Source organism: Scyliorhinus torazame, chromosome 1 (assembly GCF_047496885.1).
Source record: "Scyliorhinus torazame isolate Kashiwa2021f chromosome 1, sScyTor2.1, whole genome shotgun sequence".
Taxonomy (NCBI): Eukaryota; Metazoa; Chordata; class Chondrichthyes; order Carcharhiniformes; family Scyliorhinidae; genus Scyliorhinus; species Scyliorhinus torazame.
Window position 1 is genome coordinate 24,195,661 of NC_092707.1, and position 23,515 is coordinate 24,219,175.

Consider the following 23,515-nt stretch of genomic DNA (forward strand, 5'->3'; position numbering starts at 1 on the left):
TGTATTTGTGTTTGTGTGTGTGTTTGTGAGTGTATTTGTGTTTGTGTGTGTTTGTGTGTGTATTTGTGTATGGGTTTGTGGGTGTATTTGTGTTTGTGTGTGTGTTTGTGGGTGTATTTGTGTGACTGTGTGTTTGTGTGTGTATTTGTGTTTGTGTGTGTGTGGACCTGTGTTTGTGTGTGTAGTTGTGTTTGTGTGTATGTATATTTGTGTTTGTATGTGTGTGTATATTTGTGTTTGTATGTGTGTGTATATTTGTGTTTGTGTGTGTGTGTATTTGTGTGTGTGTGTATATTTGTGTTTGTATGTGTGTGTATATTTGTGTTTGTATGTGTGTGTATATTTGGGTTTGTGTGTGTGTGTATTTGTGTTTGTATGTGTGTGTATATTTGTGTTTGTGTGTGTTTGTCTTTGTGTATTTGTGTGTGTGTGTTTGTGTGTGTATTTATGTTTGTGTGTGTGTTTGTGTGTGTGTATATTTGTGAGTGTGTTTGTGTGTGTATTTGTGTTTGTGTGTGTATCTGTGTTTGTTTATGTGTGTAGTTGTGTTAGTGTGTTTGTGTGTGTATTTGTGTGTGTGTATGGGTTTGTGGGTGTATTTGTGTTTGTGTGTGTGTTTGTGGGTGTATTTGTGTTTCTGTGTGTTTGTGTGTGTATTTGTGTTTGTGTGTGTGTGTACCTGTGTTTGTGTGTGTAGTTGTGTTTGTGTGTATGTATATTTGTGTTTGTATGTGTGTGTATATTTGTGTTTGTATGTGTGTGTATATTTGTGTTTGTGTGTGTGTGTATATTTGGGTTTGTGTGTGTGTGTACTTGTGTGTGTAATGGTGCGAGTTGGAAAGGGGAAGGATGGGAAAGGGGTATTAGGTAGTCAGTTACATTTTTGTCAATTTAATTATTTTACTGTTAAATAATAGAAGGTAATTTGTGTTAAATTTACCAAACTGGTGACTGCAGTTTACTGGGTCTTCAGGCATTTTAAAATACCGGCCCGGATTCTCCGTTTCCCCAGTCGCGTGCTTTCCGGCCGTGCGCTGTTCCCTGGCGGCAGGATCCTATCTTCCCGAGGCTCCCCATTGAAACCACCCACGCCGCCGTGAAACCCACGGCGGGGGTGCGCTGCCGACAGGAAAAGAGAGTGCCAACGATAGGCGAATTCTGGCCAACATCTAACTCACTTGTTGCGACTCAGGGTAAAGTGGGGCTGCGCACTAGCCCAGGGGGGTTCGTGACAACGGTCACCCCCACTCTTTTCCTGAAAGGCTTACTCTGAGTCTCTTCCCTTTGCCTGATCTGCTGAATATTTCCAGAATTTGCTGTTTTCATACAGAAGTGGCATAGTGATGATGCCAGTCAACTAGCAATCCAGAGACCCAGGGCAATGCTCTGGGGACCCGAGTTCGAACCCCACCACGACCAAATTGAATTCAATAAAGACCGTTGCTGATTGTTGTAAAACTTTAGGGAAGGAAACTGTCTGGCCCACATAGGACTCCAGACCCACAGCAATATGCTTGACTCTTAAATACCTTCTGAACAAGGGCAGTTTGGGATGAGCAATAAATACTGGCCCGCCAGAGGTGCCCACGTCCCATGAACGTATAATAAAAATCCTAATTACTAGTTGGCCTGGCTAACATTTATCCTTCAAAAAAGATGATCTGACCATTATCGCATTGGTGACTGTGGGAGCTTGCTGTGCACAAACGCTTCAAAAAGTATTTCACTGGCTGCAATGTGGAGATAAATGAATATATTTTTCACTCTTTCTGTCTCTCTGGTAGATAAAGAAAAACAAGTGTGCTTATTACAGATATCAGGTAGAAAATACAGCCTGAAACCAGGCTGACTATGGCAGGGGCAGAGAGGAGGTGAAAAAGCAAACCAGAAAAGCAAAGGGAGAGTATAAAAAGAGGCTGGCAGCTAACGTAAAAGGGAATTCCAAAGTCTTCTATCGGCACCAAACTAGTAAAAGGGCAATAACAGGAGGTGTGGGCCCAGTTTGGGACCAAAGAGGAGATTTACGATTGAAAGAGGAGATATTAAATAAATACTTTGCATCTGTCTTTGCCAAAGGAAAAGGTGCTACCCAGGCCATCGTGAAAAAAGAGGGAATTCAGTCACTCGGAGAGACTCCACTCAGCGAGTGTTTGAGGTCTGGAATGCAGAGCCTGGCCGTGTAATGGAAGCAGGTTGAGGTGAAGCATTCAAAAAAGGGGGCTGGACTTCGAAAATGGAGAAAGTGTAGGGTTAGGGGATAAGGGGACTCAGTAAATCACAGGTTCAGAGAGTCAAAGGGCAGGCATGATGGGCCAAGGTACGGCCTCCTGCACTGTAACAGTTCAATGATTCTCTGATTCTGGCCTAAGCAGAACGAAGGGTCCTGACAACTGCAAATGCGAGAGGCTAAAATTTGAATCGCCAGTCAGTTCGATGACAACTCTGTGGCGCCAGCACTGGACAGACAATCCTGCTCCAGCTTATAAAACCTTTCTCAAGTTGAAATATTTCCACCTGTAAAGACTTCTATAATAAACAAGGAGGGGGGGGGTGGATTTTCCTCGCCCTCCCCTATGGCGTTTCCCTTGGCAGAGGGAGGCCACTGTCAAACAAAGAACAAAGAAAAGTTCAGCACAGGAACAGGCCCTTCGGCCCTCCAAGCCTGTGCCGACCATGCTGCCCGTCTAAGCTAAAATCTACTACGCCCCCGGGGACCGTATTCCTCTATTCTCAGCCTATTCATGTATTTGTCAAGATGCCCCTTAAACATCATTGGGATTTCCCATTGAATCCCCCCCCCCGCAGCTGCCAGAAGCCCGCGGTGGGAGACTGTCGCCAGCGGGACTGGAAGAACCCGTTGGCGTGAGTGGCCAGAAATCCCCCGCAATATATATTTTACCGCAATTATAGGTGAATGTGCGGTAACTATACATTCACAGAATCGCAGAGGTGGGGTTGCCTTACAGAAGGAGGCCATTCAGCCCATCGTGTGTGCCCCACTCTCCAAACATGTAGTTGCTTCGTGCCTTTCTCCCACTTTCTCCTCATGACCTTGGATATTCTTTCTTTTGAATGAACAGTTTAATTTGTTTTTCTATGCTTCAGCTGAACCTGTCTCTACCATATTCTCAGGCAGTGGGTGTAAAAGCATTCCCTCCTGCCGCTTTTGCATCGTGTCCCAATGACTTAAAATCTGTGCCCCCTGGTTCAAGATCCTTTCATGAGAGGGAGCAGTTCCTCCTGATCTACTCTGTCCATGCCCCCTCATGGTTTTGAACACCTCTATCAGATCTCCTCCCAACCTTCTTTTCTTCAAGGGGAACAGTCCCAGCTTCTCCAACCTATCTTCATAACTGAAGTTCCTCAATTCCTGGAACCATTCTGGTGAATCTTTCCTGCACTCTTTCCAATGCCTTCCTGAGGGGCGGCGCCCGGGACTGGAAGCAATACTCCAGCTGAGGCCAAACAGGTGTTCTACACACGTTCAACGCAACCCCTTTGCTCTTGAACCAAATGCCCCATTGTCAAAAATATCTCATTACCCATTTTGCGAGGACTCCAAAACCTGGGGCCATAACTATAACATTAAACTAATAAATTCAAGAAGAAATTCAGTAGAAACGTCATTGTTAGAGGATGATGAAATGTGGAACTTGCTACCACAAGGATTGGTCAAAGCAATTAGCATTTGGTAAGGTAGGTAGGTACCTTGTTATGATTCTGGACCAGATGCCCCAAGTGTTTGGTATGAGCCAGTTAAAGGCCAGTGAGGTTTTGTTTAAAGTAGACAAAATGTGAGATCTCAGGTACTTACGAAGAGAATAAAGCCACAAGATTCCATGTTTCTCAAACAACAGAAAATACACTTTGCCACATAGAATTTACAGCGCAGAAGGAGGCCATTTCGTCCATTGAGTCTGCACCGGCCCCTGGAAAGAGCACCCCTACTTGAGCCCACACCTCCACCCCATCCCCGTAACCCAGTAACCCCACCTAACCTTTTTGACACTAAGGGGCAATTTAGCCTGGCCAATCCACCTAACCTGCACACCTTTGGACTGTGGGAGGAAACCGGAGCAGCCGGAGGAAACCCACGCAGACACGGGGAGAACGTGCAGACTCCGCACAGACGGTGACCCAAGGCCGGAATTGAACCCAAGATCCTGAAGCTGTGAGGCAGCAGTGCTAGCCACTGTGCCACCGTGCCACCTCGCTGGTAAACATACAATCAGAAAATCTAAATAATTGACAGTGCCGATCGTACACTCTAACATTCAGAATCAACACAAATATGTGTCAATTAACAATTTACTGCCCGGATCCCATATCTTTGTTCCTCCGGGTTTTCCTTCCTGGCTGGTTCCTACTCGTCGTCTCCTCCTACTATAAGTTTCCTCCCAGTGGCTCTTCCTCCGATCTTCTCGCTCTCCCTTTGAGGCATCCCGCTGTTCCCTCTCCCTGTCGCCTGTCCTGGGAACTCCCCGGGTTATCAGGCCAAACCTGATAACTAACTGCAGGAGGAGAAGCCCAGAACAGAGTTGCCAGGTTAGGGTCAACACCACCACTTACCACCGCTTTTCCAGTTGCACGGTGTGGGCAGTTTTTATTTTAAAGCGGGTGGCTATTTTGAAGCTTTAATCAGCATCCTTGAGCATTGTAGGTTTGCATAAGAATGGTGGTCTGCTTGGAGTTTGGATGATCCATGTGTTAAAACCAAGAAGGCATCCATGGCAGAGGGCATAGAATTATAGAATGATACAGCCAAGAAGAAGGCCTTTTGCTCCATTTTTCTAGGTTCTATCTCTTTGGTGGAGATATCCAATTAGTCTTGCTCTCCAGCTCCTAGCATCTCCAGTGCCTCCCCATCTGAAGACCTTCATCCCGAGTACCATTCCTGCTGTGTGGCAACATTTAACTCCAACTTAATCTCTAAATTTGCGGATGATACGACTGTGGTGGGCCGCATCTCAAACAACGATGAATCAGACTACAGGAGGGAGATAAATCACTTGATTGCATGGTGCACCGAAAACAACCTCTCTCTAAATGTTGGAAAGACCAAGGAACTGATCATCGACTCAGGAAGCGCAGCATGACACGTACTCCCGTCTGCATCAATGGCTCCGAAGAGGAGATGGTCGATAGCTTTATGTTCCTGGGGGTCACCATCACCAACAGTCTGTCGTGGTCCACTCGCATTGATGCAACAGTCAAGAAAGCCCAACAACGTCTCTACGTCCTGCGGAATCTAAAGAAATTTGGCATGTCTGCATCGGCTCGCACAAACTTCGACAGATGTGCGATACAGAGCATCCGGCTGCATCACAGCTTGGTACGGCAACTGCTCAGTCCAAGATCGCAAGAAACTGCAGAGTGTGGTGAACTCAGCCCAACGCATCACACAAACTTGCCATCCCCACATTGATTCTGTCTACACCTCTCGCTGCCTCAGGAAGGTAGTCAGCATTATCAGAGACCCCTCCCACCCAGGCATTGCCTTCTTCCAGACCCTTCCATCAGGCAGAAGGTACAGAAGTCTGAAGACTCGAACATCCAGACATAGGAACAGCTTCTTCCCCACAGCTACAAGACTCCTCAACGACTCCCCCTCGGAGTGATCTGTTCCCTGTAAGAACACTATTCACGGCGCCCTGTGCTGATCTTGCTCATGTATTTGCTTTGTTTGGCCCCTTGTTCCGCACTGTAACCAATCACTGTTTTGTCGATGTACCATTTGTCAATGTTCTCTGTTGATTATTCTTGTGTCTACTATGGACGTACTGTGTACGTTCCTCGGCCGCAGGAAAATACTTTTCACTGTACTTCGGTACATGTGACAATAAATCAAATCAAATTCCGCCAAATTTCGATCATCTCCACCCCACCAAGGCCTCGACAGCCTTCCCCAAGTCTCGCGTACAGAACAGAACTCAATTCCTGCGAGGCTGAACCAGTGATATATTTTTTTAAAAGGTCTGGCTTCCTGACACTCAGTTCCTCTATTAATAAAACCTGGGCTCCCATATGTCTTTTTAACAGCCTTTTCAAATGGAGGAAATTGGACAGAAAAGTAAAGACCTTAAGATGCCCGCGCTCTCCACGGCAATTTGTCAGCTCATTCAAAGATGCTGTAATCCAATGAAAGTGTTACAGCCTACTGCATCTTCACACTCGCAGGCCAGCCACTTAAATGGAAATGAACCATGATCCTTGAGATGTACACTCTCTCACTGTTAATTATTTGAAATAAGCAGTTTGGTAAAATTGCATTCAGGAGATCCAGTCGGTGCACAGTCAGGGATTAAACACTTTGGGGCAAAGCAGTAGTTTCCAAGGAGCTGCGAGACGATGTTTCAATTGCTGCTTATGGTCTGCTTACTCACACCATAACCAGCAGTAATTTCATTGCTACAGGGGCTGCTGTTTTCACTGTAATGTGACATGGAGTTAAATACTCATTTTTAAAAAACAATTTTCACTAATTTTATCATTAAATGGGCAAAGGCCATACATCACCACTTTATTTCAGAAATCTGTTATTTTGCTAATAACAGCTTGCATCTATATATTGACTAACTTGCTGACATCGTCACAGATTCTGAACTGGACCGAGGTATTTCCCAGAGAGGTGTTTGTGTGAGTCTATTGGTGACGGGTTTTTGAAAAAACATTTTTTTAAATTTAAAGTGCCCAATTACTTATTCCAATTAAGGGGCAATTTAGCGTGGCCAATCTACCTACTCCTGCACACCTTTCGGTTGTGGAGGTGAGACTCACTCAGCCACGGGGAGAACGTGCAAACTCCACACGGACAGTGACCCGTGGCCGGGATCGAGCTCGGGCCCTCGGTGGCGTGAGGCAGCAGTGCTAACCACTGCGCCTCCGTGCCACCGCATATTGGTGATGGGTTAACAAGTGGTGGACACAATAACTTGGCTCAAGAGGGCGGCGGACTTCCTATTTGTGAATCGCAAGGTGGTGTGTTCGAGTCTCACTCCAGCATGTAGTCTCGGCTAACACTTCAGTACAAAACTGAGGGAGCGCTCTGTTAATGATAATAAAACAAAGGCTCTAATCCAGTTAAGGTGGACATACATAAGTAACGCATGGAATGAAGAAAGGGAACTCTTCCAATGTCCAAGCCATCAGCCCTCTCTGCACAGACAAACTCAAATGAACTGGTTCATCATTTATCTCAATTCCATACTGTGTACAATCTGTTTACGGCATTTATTCAAGTAACACCAATGAACATCAAGAAGTCGTTTATTAGATATGAAGTGCTTTGAGAGATACGGAAAGGTGATATATAAAAGTACATTTTTCATCATTGATGTGGCATTGAGCCATGCAGACAAGAAATGGCCAGATCAGGGCAGCACAGTGACACAGTGGTTAGCCCTGCAGCCTCACGGCGCCGAGGTCCCAGGTTCGATCCCGGCTCTGGGTCACTGTCCGTGTGGCGTTTGCACATTCTCCCCGTGTTTGCGTGGGTTTCGCCCCTGCAACCCAAAAAAGATGTGCAGGCTAGATGGATTGGCCACGCTAAATTGCCCCTTAATTGGAAAAAAATTAATTGGGTACTCTAAATTTATTTAAAAAAAGAAATGGCCAGATCGTCTCTGGTACACTCCACTGATCTCCACAAGCGCACCATTTGGGAATTCTTTCCAATAGTTTACACGGGGGAATAATGACCACCATCAAGAGCTCCCAATCCTGAGTGGCACCCAGTGGCACTGAAAGATGCCTGTGGGCCTGAGTCACGAGGTCAGGGTAAAGTTCATGTCCGGCACCCCATTGTGATTGGCCGACAAGACTCACGTGAGAACAGTTAGCCTGTTGGCTGGAACATCAGAGGCCAATTGGATCTTTTGAATCCTTAACCTCTTCAAGATTCAACACCTTCCAGAAAGGGGGATGTTTATTTTGTGGAATAATAATAGCAACTTATATTTAGACAGCACCAGTGGTAAGAAGCCATCCCAAGGCATTTTAAATGATCGTTATAAAACGAAACGCAACACTGAGTCAGATAAGCAACTGTTAGGTGAGGTGACCAAACCCTTGGTCAAAGAGCGCCTTAATTCATTTTTTTTTCCAATTAAGGGGCAATTTAGCGTGGCCAATCCACTTAACCTGCACATCTTTGGGTTGTGGGGGCAAAATCCACGCAAACAAAGGGAGAATGTGCAAACTCCACACGGACAACTGGGACCTCGGTGCCGTGAAGCAGCAGTGCTAACCACTGCGCCACCATGCTGCCTTCGGGTTGATATTCCTTTGCACCTAAAGGTGAAGGCGCAAATGGTGGAGCAATTAAAGCATAAAGATGAAGACATTTACAACCAGTTTAACAATATCAGCAGATGCTTCACTCTTCATTTTTGCTAATTATAGAGACCATTCGACCGTCCCCTCCCCACACTCCTCTGAGTGAGATCCCCGTGCTGACTAAAGCCAGTGTTATATTGGTTGATGCCGAGTTGAGTGACTCAGGCCTGGTCCATATTAATATTGGGGCCGGTTTTGGGCTATTTCCCACCTTGCCAGCATGAGAACGTGTGTGACCAATGTTTGCCCTCGTGCAATCAGTGCACAATCCAAAGCGGGGAAACGCCCTGCGGATAATTTACATTGAACAAAGGGCCGGAACCTTGCCCCACCTCGAGACCTTGGCCCTAATGAGGTGCAAACTGCTCAATCTTCCCACATCATTTGAATACAATTACGATATCAAATTATTCACAGGGTGCCTTTTACGAGGCGCCATCAGACTATCAACTTTATGGTATAATAACAGTTAAATTACAGAACAGAATTCCATTACAAAGCATTCCGTTTTGCCTCTTTTATCTCACCCACTTGCCTCGCAAAACATATAAACACACTTGGTTACCCAGACGAGACCAAACATTGAATGTTTCAATTCTGGACCTCATAAATCTGGTGCCAATCTCATTTGTCTTTCGCCCTGCTAAAGCCTTAAACATGACAGTAACTAGTAGAAGTTAAAGATGATGACTTGCCTTAAAGTTGGCCGTTATACACTACGTGCAGGTATGAGACGGCGATAAATCAAGTCCTTCAGGTAGAGCACCAACATATTTACCAAATTCACCTTTCGTGCCAATCAGATGAGCGCGTGGCAGACAATAGAACCAAAGCTTCTGCCTCCTGCTCCCCTAATGGCTTTTCCCCTGCTTGGTGAGCCATGGCTCAGTCAATAGCAGTCCTGCCCTGGGTCAGAGGGTTTCAGAGGCGTTCAGTTCCAATACGGGGACCTGAACACAAAATCTGGGCCCAAAATCCAGTACAATGAATTCGAGTTTAAAAAATATATTCAGGAAACTGCTACCTGGAATCTTTGCCTGTTCGTTCGCTGGTGCCATCATACCCTCAGAATATTGACTGCCATGCACCACCACTTCTGTCTGTCCTGTACGTCCGTGGTACAAACGTGTTACTACTAGCTGGGAAGGCTCCAGAATGGAACCCTGGCTCAAAAGAACTTTTATTTAGAAAACGTGGAGCCACAGGAGCCAGTTACATTTTAAGAATCTGCTGTGATGTTCTCAGTGAACACACAGTCCCTGTAACCCAATAGGCTATCCGTGGTCAGATACACCCCACTCCTAAACCATGTGGCAGGTGCCACCCAATCGATCTTTTGTCGATTTGCCCTCAAATCCCGCCCCCCCCCCAGATGAAATGAAAATGAAAATCGCTTATTGTCACAAGTAGACTTCAATGAAGTTACTGTGAAAAGCCCCTAGTCGCCACCTGTTCGGGGAGGCTGTTTCGGGAATTGAACCGTGCTGCTGGCCTGCCTTGGTCTGCTTTCAAAGCCAACGATTTAGCCCTGTGCTAAACAGCCCCTTCTTATGATTATTACACCGTGAGCCAACTGATCTCACTGACCCCTGTCTTCCACATGAGCGATTCCAAACCCCACTCTTGAACAGGTACGCCTTAGAATCTTCTTTCCAACAATGTTTTCCCTCAGCTGTTTTCAGCAAGGATCTGCCTCCAGGATTTCCAACTCTCTTTTCAGTATTCCTTTGTCTTGAATAGCCATGGGCGTTCAGGTTTTTGACACAATCTCTCAGGTACTCAGTTGGCAGCTGAATACTATTGCTCCAAAAACTGGAATGTGGACACCAGCCTTATGATTGCTTCAGATATCTCGCTTTTCTCTAGACAATTTCACAGAGACTGCCTTTTCCAGGTCTGTCAATGAGCAGTGCCCTGTTCCAATTCCAGTTCCTGTTTTCCTTTTTACTTCAATCTTCCTGGAAACTTCTGTTCGTTCTCTAGTTTACAGAACTAACTGCACTTCAGTTTCTGGGCTTGCTTTGTTGCCCATTACCCCGTGGTATGACTTTTCTTGTAGCAAAGATGAGAGAGGTGTTCCCTCTCTAGCTTCCCAGCTCCAACTATGATGGGTTCAGTTAAATGCAAAACACAAGGGGTGCAATGTTCCCAAAATTGCAGTGTTGGATCGGGCAGGAAAAGCTGTGTGAAAATTGCCGGCTTCACAGCTGCCTTTTCTCACCTGATTTAACAGCACTCTCAGCAATTTCAAAGTGCTGGCGTGGATCACACAGCTGGGAGGTCGGGGCCTAAACATGCTGATAACACATGTTAAATTTAAGGCACCCACATCAACAGATATCAGGACCCCCCGTCGAATAAGCAAAACATGCTCCAAACCACACATGTAGGAGGGGAATCACTGAGTGGAGGCACTGCCAGGGGGCACTGTTATGGTACCTGGGGGTAATGGCCAGGCTTGTCTTTCAACCCTCAGTGGTAACAAGCATCTCCGCACCCCCAGCATGGCCATCACGACTGGTTTTTGCTTTTGATAACCAGCAGTGATTCGTAATGGTGTGACATCACGATGTGGCGACCAGAATTGCACACAGTACTCCAGCTGTGGCCTCACCAAAGTTCTATACAACTCCAACATGACCTCCCTGCTTTTGTAATCTATGCCTCGATTGATAAATATGATGTGGAGATGCCGGCGTTAGACTGAGGTGAGCACAGTAAGAAGTCTCACAACACCAGGTTAAAGTCCAGCAGGTTTGTTTCAAACACTAGCTTTCGGAGCACTGCTCCTTCTTCGCGTAAAATGGAAGGAGCAGCGCTCCGAAAGCTAGTGATTCGAAACAAACCTGTTGGGCTTTAACCTGGTGTTGTAAGACTTCTTACTGTGCTCAATTGATAAGAACAAGTGTCCCATATGCCTTTTTCACCACCTTATTAACCTGCCCTTCTGCCTTCAGAGATCTATGGACAAACAGGCCAAAGTCCCTTTGTTCCTAGGAATTTCCCAGTGTCAGGCCGTTCAGTGTTGTCTGAGGAGCCTCATTGAGTTTCTGCAGTGCATCTTGCAAATGATGCACACGGCTGTTACCGCGCATTGGTGATGGAGGGAGTGAATGTTTGTGGCTGGGTTGCCAATCAAGTGGGCTGCTTTGTCTTGACTGATGTTGAGCTTCTTGAGCATTGTTGGAGCTGCTCTCACCCAGGCAAGTGGAGTGTATTTCTCACACTCCTGGCTGGCCTTGTAGATGGTGGCTTTGAGGAGTCAGGAGGTGAGTTACCTGCCAGAGGATTCCTAACCTCTGGCCTGCTCTTGTTGCCACGGTACTTAAATGGCTAGCCCAGTTCAGTTTCTGGCCAATGGTAACCCCCAAGGTGTCGATAGTGGGGGATATTGCTCCTCCTCGTGTGTCTCCTCTAAATCTCTCTGGCAAAGTTGCCTACCAATTGAAGAGGCAATTTGTGTGAAAGTAGGATTCATATTTTGCTCAGCTCTTGCTTACCAATAATATCAAGCCATTGCTGCATGCCTTTTGTGAGGGTCATGAAGAGTCCAGCACGAGTCTGTAGAGTCAAATGGGAAGTATTATTACTTACAACAATATGTACACCGGGGCCAGTAGTTCACTATTGGTTCCCTTTCTAGCCGGTACCACACTGGCCAGCTCTATTTCTACAGCTGTACCGCTAATGATTGCCCCGTTCCAGCCATACAGCCCCCCCACACACCCCAGCCGCCCCCCCCCCCCCCCCCCATCCCGACCACCACCACCACATTGAGGGAGCTCATAGTCATAGTCCGCAAGGAACATGGGTTAACCAATTGTCCCCAGCCAATATAACCGGGCAGATTATAACAATGTCTGTTGTAGCTGTCATACATAGAATACATTGACATATTTACAGCACAGAAGCTGGCCATGCACTCAATAGGTTTTTGCAACTGTGTATACTCCACACATGCTTTTTCCCATCCTACTTTATTTCATCCTATCCATTAATTTCTTCCCCGGGTACCGGCTTCCTACTAAATGGATCATCGCTATCGCCTCAATCTCCCCACATTGTTGTAAGCTCCACAGTTTCTCTGACTAAAATTCTTTAGTGGCCATTTTGGGATATCCTCAGGTTGCGAAAGGTGCTCAATAAATGCAAGGCAAGAAACCGTCAGAAAAAATGACAATGAAAATGACATTTAAGGGGCATCTTGACAAATACATGAATAGGATGGGAATAGAGGGATACGGACCCAGGAAGTGTAGAAGATTTTAGTTTAGACGGGCAGCATGGTCGGCGCAGGCTTGGAGGGCCGAAGGGCCTGTTCCTGTGCTGTACTTTTCTTTGTTCTCTGTTCTTTTGTTCTTTGTTCTTTGACAGGTGACCCATAATTTGATTTTTAACAAAATGAAGACTCAAAATGTCTCAAAGCACTTCATATATAACAAAATGGCTTGAAGTGGAGTTATGTTCAATAAGCGAGCACAGCATCCATTTTGGATCACAGAAGCTTGCACAGAGAGCGATGAGATGAATAGCGAGAGGAATTATTTTAGGTGTTTTTTGGCAAGAATTTCCCTCAAAGTCTCCCTTAAAGTCTTAAATGCGGTCATTAATGTCTTGAACTATGGAATGAGCAGACTTGAGATTAATGTCCTAAATCATCCTGAAGGCGCTGCCTCGTAGCGTACCGAGTGTTCAGGCTCAATTATGCTCTTCAGCCCTGCTGTGGGAATTGAGACTCAGAACTGCCTCCATCAGACAGCAGCCTTTGAAGCACATCCATCAGCACACACTGCTCAGTTTCATGTGAAGCTCTTCTTTATTCTGTCATTTTCTTTTCTCCTGTTTCCTCCCTTACTGGACGGCACGTAGCACAGTGGTTAGCACTGTTACTTCACAGCGCCATGGTCCCGGGTTCGTTTACGGCTTGGGTCACTGTCTGTGCGGAGTCTGCGCGTCCTCCCCGTGACTGCGTGGGTTTCCTCCGGGTGCTCCGGTTTCCTCCCACAAGTCCCGAAAGACGTGCTTGTTAGGTGAATGGGACATTCTGAATTCTCCCTCCGTGTACCCGAACAGGCGACTCGGGGCTTTTCACAGCAACGTCATTGCAGTGTTAATGTAAGCTTACTTGTGACAATAAGAAAACATTATTATTATGAAAGCAACAACTAATGTTAAGGGTTCAACAATGTCTCGGTTATAAGATTCTCTACCTTGCTCACATTCCTCCATGGTCTCACTCCTCTCAATCTCAACAAACTCCTCCAGCCTACAACTCTGCAAGGTATCTTTGCACTTCCAAATCAGGCCCTTGAATTAATTCTTCCCTCGGATGTGGGCAATGCTGGCAAGGCCAGCATTTGTTACCCATCCCTAATTGCCCTCCTGAATAGCTTGCTGAGGCCATTTCAGATGCTAAGTTGAGGGTCAATCACATTGCCGTGGAGCTGGAGTCACATGTAGGCCAAACCTGGTCGGGAAGGCAGATTTCCTTCCCTGAAGGACATTCATGAAGCAGATGGGTTTTTAGGAAAACTTATGGTCATTATCACTGAGACTAACATTCTTGCATATCTTCAATTATAATCGCTCCACCATTGACCGCCTGGGCCCTGAGCTCTGGAATACCCTCGCTGCACCTGGTGAAATGGCTGCTAGCTGGAGGCCACGCATAATTATACCCTACCTCATTGGCGGAGCCAGAAGGCAGGGACTACCGGCGAACCTGTAGTACAGGTCCTACCGTACAATACCTAATAAAAGTTCAACAGTGGTTTACCACATTCACCCCCTGTTAAAAATTGAGTCCGGCGGGGGTGGTGGATAACTATATACAACAATGAGTTAATATTTACAAGATTTGAGCAAACAAGTGTCCTTTGATGTCCAGTGGACCGGTCAGAGGTTTAGCCGGTCCGGGGTCTTGATGTTCTTCTGGGAGCGACGCAGTCGTGTCGGCGATGTTGGTGCTGATCTGGTCGAAGGTGACTCCGGGAGCGTGCCAAAATCCTCTTCATCGTCAGGCGTGGGCAGAGGGGGGATGGACGGTCCTGGGGGGGCGGGTGCTGTTGTGAGCGATGGGGGGGGAGAGGAGGGTGGCACCGGGGGTGGTATGGGGGTGGAACCTGCTGGTGCCAGGTCCCTGAGGGAGATAGTATCCTGGCGGCCGTCGGGGAACGCCACGTAGGCGTACTGGGGGTTTGCGAGGAGCAAGTGCACCCTCTCCACCAACGGGTCCGCCTTGTGGAGCCGCACATGTTTACGGAGAAGCACGGTTCCCGGAGCTGTGAGCCAAGTCGGGAGCAACGTCCCGGATGTGGACTTCCTAGGGAAGGCAAAAAGACGTTCATGGGTGTATTGTTAGTGGCAGTGCAGAGTAATGAGCGAATGGAGTGGAGTGCATCAGGGAGGACCTCATGCCAGCGGGAGGCTGGGAGATCTCTGGACCGTAGGCCAGCTGGACGGCCCTCCATACTGTCCCATTCTCCCTTTCTACCTGTCCGTTTCCCCAGGGGTTGTAGCTCGTTGTTCTGCTGGAGGCGATACCCCTGCTGAGCAGGAACTGACGTAGCTCATCGCTCATGAATGAGGATCCCCTGTCACTGTGGACGTAGGCGGGGAAACCGAACAGAGCGAAGATTGTGTTGAGGGCTTTAGTGACGGTGGCAGATGTCATGTCGGGGCATGGGATGGCAAAGGGGAACCTGGAGTATTCGTTGATCACACTGAGGCAATATGTGTGACGGTCGGTGGAGGGGAGGGGGCCTTTGAAGTCCACACTGAGGCGCTCAAAGGGGCGGGAGGCCTTCACCAGGCGCGCGCGGTCCGGCCGGTAGAAGTGCGGCTTGCACTCCGCACAGACCTGGCATTCCCTGGTGATTGTCCTTACTTCCTCAACGGAGTAGGGCAGATTTCATGCCTAAATGAAGTGGTACAATGGTGTAACTCCTGGGTGACAAAAGTTGTCGTGCAGAGCCCGGAATCGGTCTACCCGTGCGCTGGCACAGGTACCTCGTGATAAGGCGTCTGGAGGTTCGTTGAGTTTGCCGGGGCGATACATAATCTCGTAATTATAGGTGGCGAGCTCGATTCTCCACCGCAAGATTTTATCATTTTTGATCTTGCCCCGCTGTGTGTTGTTGAACATGAAGGCTACCGACCATTGTTCAGTGAGGAGAGTGAATCTCCTGCCGGCCAGGTAATGCCTCCAATGCCGTACAGCTTCAACGGTAGCTTGGGCCTCCTTTTCGACGGATGAGTGCCGAATTTCTGAGGCATGAAGGGTGCGGGAGAAGAATGCCACGGGCCTGCCTGCCTGATTGAGTGCGGCGGCAAGGGTGACGTCTTATGCGTCGCTTTCTACTTGGAAGGGCAGTGTCTCATCTACAGCGTGCATTGTGGCTTTGGCAATATCAGCTCTGATCCGGGCGAAGGCCTGTTGGGCCTCGGCCGTCAGGGGAACTGGGTGGACTGGATGAGTGGGCGGGCCTTGTCCGCATAGTTTGGGACCAACTAAGCGTAGAACGAAAAGAATCCCAGGCAGCGTTTGAGGGCCTTGGGGCAGTGGGGGTGGGAGAGCTCCATGAGGGGACGCATGCGATCGGGATTGGGCTCCAGAACTCCATTCTGGACCACATAGCCGAGGATGGCTAAGCGGTTCGTGCTGAACACGCACTTCTCCTTGTTGTAAGTGAGGTTTAGGAGAGTAGCGGCGTGGAGAAATTTAGCAAGGTTGGCGTCATGGTCCGGCAGGTCATGGCCGCGGATGGTGACGTTGTCTAGGTACGGAAAGGTGGCCCGCAACCTGTACCGGTCGACCATTCGGTCCATCTCCCTTTGGAAGACTGAGACCCCGTTTGTGACGCCGAAGGGGACCCTAAGGAAGTGGTACAGGTGGCCGTCTGCCTCGAAGGCGGTGTATAGACGGTTCGATTTACGGATGGGGAGCTGGTGGTAGGCAGATTTCTGGTCTACCGTTGAGAAGACCCGGTACTGTGCAATCTGGTTAACCATGTCAGAGAAAACGTGGGAGGGGGTACACGTCGATCTGCGTGTACCGGTAGTCCACGACTGTGGTGGTATGTATTAGGGGTAATACGGTACACCACGTGTCGACAGGCTCCCCAGTTTTAACCACTACCACTTGAGCTCTTGCTGGCCTCGATGATGCCTTCCCGAAGCAGCCGCTGGACTTCGGACCTGATGAAGGTCCTGTCCTGGGCGCTGTACCGTCTGCTCCTGGTGGCGACGGGTTTGCAATCTGGAGTTAGATTGGCAAAGAGGGAAGGTGGGTCGACCTTTAGGGTCGTGAGGCCGCACACAGTAAGGGGTGGTAAGGGCCCGCCAAATTTCAGAGTTTGGCTCTGGAGGTTGCACTGGAAGTCCAGGCCGAGGATTAGAGCAGCGCAGAGGTTATGGAGGACGTAGAGGCGGAAGCCGGTGAATTTTACGCCCTGGACCATGAGCATGACCGTACAGTACCCCCGGATTGCTACACAATGGGATCCGGAGGCCAGGGAGATTTTTTGGTTGGCGGGGTGTATCGTGAGGGAGCAGCGCCTTACCATATCCGGGTGTATAAAGCTCTCGGTGCTCCCGGAGTCCAGCAGGCAGGAGGTTACATGTCTGTCGACTTCCACGCTGGTGGATGCCTTGGTCAGGTTATGCGGACGAGACTGGTCGATTGACATGGAGGCGAGTCTTGGTTGGTCGTCGGGTAATGGGGCGGCTGGTGAGCCCGGGTCCTGGAACGCTGGTGGTGCCCATGTGCTGTGGGGTAGACAAGATGGCGGCGCCCGAAAATCCTGAGGGTTACAAAATGGCGGCGCCCATGGAACGCATGTTGCGGGGGTGGAACAAGATGGCAGTCCCATGAAACGCACGTGTTGCACGGAGGGGAAGATGGCGGCGCCCACTGGCCGCACGTGGTCTGAGGGGGGGGAGGATGGCGGCGCCCATTGTCCGTGACCGAGGGGGGTGGGGGCGATAGCGGCTACTGAGCGGGCCTGGCACACCACAGCGAAGTGGCCCTTCTTCCCACAGGCTTTACAAAGGGCAGCGCGGGCGGGGGTGCTTCTGTTGGCCGCAAAAATAGCATTGGGGCCCCCCGGGTTTCGCTGACTGGCGGGCAGCGCAGGCATATTGGGTGGCCAGCACCCCCGCTGGGGCGGCTGTCTGTGGGGTCCACGAAGCATAGGAGGGGTGGGCTACGCGGTTGGAGGTGTAGGACTGGACATTGCGCAGGGCAACCGTCATGGAGAGCGCTAGCTCTCTAAGAGGTCGCGCGTGGCCCCTTCTAGGAGCCACTGGCCTATGAGATCTGACCCAATACCAGTCGCAAAAGCGTCCCGCATAAGGAGGTCTGAGTGTTCCTTGGCCGTAACGGCCTGACAGTCACAGTCCCGGACTATTGGGATTAGGGCCCACCAGAAGTTTTCTATGGACTCACCAGGGAGTTGAGAGCGAGTGGCGAGTGCGTGCCTGGCGAAGAGCGTGTTCGATTTCTGTGCGCAGTTGTCCTTGAGTAGAGTCATGGCTTTGGCGTAGTTCGGCGCGTCCTGGATTAACGGAAAGACTTTGGAGCGCAACCTGGAATATAAAATCTTCTGAGCCTCTGGAGCAGGTGCCGCGTTGATATATGCTTCGAAGCAAGCTAGCCAGTGCTGGAAGTCCTTTCTGGCGTCGCTTGAGTGAGGATCTAGCTGCAGGCGATCCGGTTTGATACGGAGGTCCATCCTTAGAAACTGATAACAATAAATTGAGGCACGATCAATTGGACAAAGACGATAGTTGAATCCAACTGAGGCTTTATTGCTATCAGATGTGTGGCCTCCCACAGCCGCTGGCGGAATGGCTGCTAGCTGGAGGCCACGCATATTTATACCCCACCTCCTGGGCGGAGCCAGCAGGCAGGGACTACCGGCGAACCTGTAGTACAGGTCCTACCGTACAATACCTAATATAGGTTCAACAGTGGTTTACCATAAGGGGGTGGGGACTCTGAATCAAAATGGCTATTAGGGCTGGGTTAGCTCAGTTGTCTAGACGGCTAGCACGTGGCTCAGAATAAGGCCAAGAGCGTTGCATTCAACACCCATTCCGGCTGAAGTTGACTTGGTGCCTGCCTCCTCAGCCTACCCTAGACAAATCACAGCATGAGCTACTGGCAGCCCTCGAACAGTCGAGGATGCCACCTGAAGAAAAAGGCTGATAGCATCACCATTACGGAGATTGCCTGTGCCCGGCTTAATGGACTCCGATTACTGCCGCAACCTTTGGCAGCAAGCTCAGCAACTCCTGATGAAGTGCGGTGGCTTTTACGTACCTCTACTCTGCTGGGCTGAGGTTTGGGATTCCGGCTCGGAATATTCATCGTCTGCCGAATCCTCTGCACCCTACTTCCCGAACAATCTCTCCAGCCCTTGTGCCTGCCTCTCCGGCTGCTGGTTCCCCTTTCCAAGCGGCAACCCAATTGAGGAGACAATGGTTTCAGTGGGAGTGCTGGCAGCCCAGAGGCCCAGGCAAATTCTCTGGTGACGTGAGTTCAAATCCCAGCATAGCAGTTGGTGGAGTTTAATTTAATTAATAATAAATCTGGAACGTAGAAATAGACTCTGTAACATAAGAACTAGAAGATGGAGTAGGCCACCTGGCCCCTCGCGCCTGCTCCGCCATTCAATGAGATCATGGCTGATCTTTGTGGACTCAGCTCCACTTTCCGGCCCGAACACCATGACCCTTAATCCCTTTATTCTTCAAAAAACTATCTATCTTTATCTTAAAAAACATTTAATGAAGGAACCTCTACTGCTTCACTGGGCAAGGAATTCCATAGATTCACAACCCTTTGGGTGAAGAAGTTCCTCCTAAACTCAGTCCTAAATCTACTTCCCCTTATTTTGATGCTATGCCCCCTAGTTCTGCTTTCACCCGCCAGTGGAAACAACCTGCCCGCATCTATCCTATCTATTCCCTTCATAATTTTATATGTTTCCATAAGATCCCCCCTCACCCTTCTAAATTCCAATGAGTACAGTCCCAGTCTACTCAACCTCTCCTCGCAATCCAACCCCTTCAGCTCTGGGATTAACCTAGTATATCTCCTCTGCACACCCTCCAGTGCCAGTACGTCCTTTCTCAAGTAAGGAATTCGATGTTGAGACCGGAAGGCTGTATGTAGCGTGCCTAACCGGAAGATGAGATGTTGTTCCTCCAGTTTGCGTTGAGCTTCACTGGAACATTGCAGCAGGCCAAGGACAGACATGTGGGCATGGGAGCAGGGTCTTTTGTTAAAATGGCAAGCAACAGGAAGGTCAGGGTCCTGAATGTGCACAGACCGAAGGTCTTGTGACTTAGTGTCATTCCCCTGCCTTTTCCCCATACACCTGCACATTGTTTCTATTCAAGTCATAGTACCGTGGGCAGCACGGTAGCACAGTGGTGAGCATAATTGCTTCACAGTCCAGGGTCCCAGGTTTGATTCCCGGCTTGGGTCACTGTCTGTGCAAAGTCTGCACGTTCTCCCCGTGTGTGCGTGGGTTTCCTCCGGGTGCTCCGGTTTCCTCCCACAGTCCAAAGATGTGCAGGTTAGGTGGATTGGCCATGCTAAAAATTGCCCTTAGTGTCCAAAATAGCCCTTCGCGTTGTGTGGGGTTGCTGGGTTATGGGGATGGGGTAGAGGTGTGGGATTGGGTAGGGTGCTCTTTCCAAGAGCCGGTGCAGACTTGATGGGCCAAATGGCCTCCTTCTGCACTGTAAATTCTATGAAATTCTATAATCATCTAATGCTTTCTAGAATGTGTCGATTGAACTGGCCTCCACCACACTTCCAGGCAGTGTATCCCAGGCGAACCCCTCGTTGTGACTGATGACGAATTATGGGGCTGATTTGTTTAGAGAACCCCTTTAAAATTTCCCACGTTAGCACGTTGGCGCAGTGGTTAGCACTGCTGCCTCACGGCGCTGAGGACCCGGGTTCGATCCCGGCCCCAGGTCACCGTCCGTGTGGAGTTTGAACATTCTCCCCGTGTCTGCGCGTAGAGGCGTGTCTCCTGTACACTGGGGAGACTAACCGCAGGCTGGATGACCACTTTGCGGAACATCTTCACTCAGTCCACAAGCATGACACCGACCTTCCTGTTGCGTGCTATTTTAACACAGCACCTTGCTCACATGTCCACATGTGCATCCTCGACCTGCTGCAAAGCTCCAGTGGAGCCCAACGCAACATAATAACCTTTATTGTCACAAGTAGGCTTATATTACCACGGCGATGAAGTTACTGTGAAAAGCCCCTTGTCGCCACATTCCGGCGCCTGTCCAGGTTCACAGAGGGAGAATTCAGATTTTCCAAATGACCTAATCTGGAGGCGTAGCATCTCATCTTCCGATTGGGCACGTTACAGCACTCGGGACTCAACACTGAGTTCAACAACCTTAGTCTGTAATCTTTCTCCACCATCTTTTCAAAAAGAAATTCCATACGTTTATTGTTTTAATGCATAAACCCTCCCCTAACCCCACACCGGGCCATCTGCCTTTTGATCTTAATGTTGCTCCATCTTGCTGCCATCTGTCCCAGCTGCAGATTAATATCAGGCACATTTTCCCTCTCTTTAGGTCTGGTGAAGGGTCAAGTGGACTGGGACCGTTATCTCTGTTTGTTCTCCCCTCAGCTGCTGGCAGAAATGCTGAGTTTTTCCCGCACTCTCTGTTTGTGTCTTCACCAGAGACTTAGCTGATTACAGCCGCTGGTCCTTTCAAAATACCGATACTGCCGCCTTCCTCTCAAGTTTCACAGGGTGGTGTCAGGGACCGATTAATCACGTGCCCCCCCCCCTCGACAGTTATTCCACAAATTCAAGCGCAGAACAGCTTATTACTACACTTTAATGAGGCCAATTTCAGGCCGTTGCCAGGGATAGCGAATGAATATCCAAACCAATATGGTGACCCCATAAACTTTGACCTCACCCCCTCCCATTATAAGCCAATGCCCCCCCCCGCCACCCTCCCCCCACCACCACCCTCAGTTTAGTTTGCAGTAAACAGAAATAAGTTTTTTTTAAATGCATTGGTAATTTTTATAAAGGGAAACTGAGATTTAAGAATAATTTTTCGTTTTTTAGGGCGGCACGGGGACGCAGTGGTTAGCACTGCGGCCTCACGGCGCCGAGGACCCGTGTTCGAATCCCGGACCCGGGTCACTGTCCGTGTGGAGTTTGCCCATTCTCCCCGTGTCTGCGTGGGTTTCGCCCCCACATCCCAAAGATGTGCCGGGTGGGTGATCGGCTAAATTGCTCCTTAATTGTAAAAAAAATATAACTGGGTTATTTATAAAGGAAAAAAAAAGAATAATTTTTCTTTATTTGTGGCATAAATGTCCAGACACAATCATTGGGGGAAACAAACCGATCCTTCCAGAATCGGGCCGTCAGAAATCGTGCTTCGCTGTGAGTGTGCAAACTTTACTCTTCGCAAGCACGTTTGCACAAGACCCCCCCCCCCCCCCCACCCGTCCCCCTCACTCCCCCGCCTCAAACCCTGGGAGATGGGGGGAAGGGGGTGTGCGTAGCTGGAGGGGAGCAGTCTCCGCATTGCACATTACAGACAGGCAGGAGCTGGAGATTGACACATTTGAAGTGTTTCTCACAGCGGGACACCACTTGGATCATCCACTGCCACCATCAAATATTTAACAGCCCAGGGAAAGTGGTCTGACAGAGAAGGGCGAAGGGGAAAAAAAATGAAATGGATTCCTCAGTCATTTGCTGATTCCCTTGAAAAAGAAGAGTGCCCCCCCCCCCCCCCGCCCCCCCCCCCCCACCCCCCCAGTCCCCGTCATCCAACCTTCCCAAGGGTACGGAACAAAAGAAAATATTTTCTTTCAACAGTCCAGATCTGCACTCATTATTCCAGGAGCTTCCGTCAGTACGTTTTAGAAGGAGACATGTCAAGTGTGATTCTCCAGTCTTCAAAGATGAAGAGTGAATTTGAAAGAGTCTTCATTCTTTCTTTTACCCCCTAGCTCTTAGTGAGGAGAGTCATTGAGGGCGCAAGGCAAAGACGGCAAATTTTAACTTAAGAGGAATTCATCCCTCAATCACTGGGAAAATCTGAAGGCGTATTTAATGGAAAAAGAGTTTGGCTTATTTTGTTTCTATGGACTGATGGTTCTATTTGTAGCTGGGCAAAATTACAGATCAAATCCAGAAGTTCGAAAGCGCCTTCCAGCACAGAAGGAGGCCATTCGGTCCATAATGTCTGGGCCAGGCCGCTTCGAACAGAGCCTGTTCCAGTTGTCCTGGAATCTTACTGGACAGGACGTTGCAGTTCAGTCCATTTTCCTATGCACTACTTCAGTAGAATTATCCAATTAAACCCACTCCCTTAGTGTAATGACCCCCAGGAGACCAATGGGGACGACCTGATTGATCCCTCCTTATGCCTCGTGGATCACCAGCTTCCCCTGCTGTGGGGCGGAATTCTAACAGCAGGGCTCATTAAAACCCATCGATTAGAGCCTACCAGGAATGGAACCAGCATCTTCGGATGGTTCCAGCTGGGACTAGATGCATTTCCCGTCACTTTCCACCCCCCCCCCCCCCCCCCCCCCCCCCGCCCACTGCGGATCCAGAGGAGGTTCGCAAGAATCATCCCTAGAATGAAGAGCTTGCCAACATCTTCATGCACGAGTTTGAACAGGACCTACTCACCGCACAGGACCTTCAACCGATGTTATACACCAGATACATCGATGACATTTTTTTCCTTTGGACCCACGGCGAAGAATCACTGAAACGACTACACGATGACATTAATAAGTTCCATCCAACGATCAGACTCACCATGGACTACTCTCCAAGATCAGTTGCATTCTTGGACACACTCGTCTCCATCAAGGACGGTAACCTCAGCACTTCGCTTTACCGCAAACCCACGGATAACCTCACGATGCTCCACTTCTCCAGCTTCCACCCTAAACACATTAAAGAAGCCATCCCCTATGGACAAGCTCTCCGTATACACAGGATCTGCTCAGACGAGGAGGAGTGGAACAGACATCTGTTGAAAGATGCCCTCGTACGAACAGGATATGGCGCTCGACACATCGATCGACAGTTCCAACGCGCCACAGCAAAAAACCGCACCGACCTCCTCAGAAGACAAACATGGGACACAACCG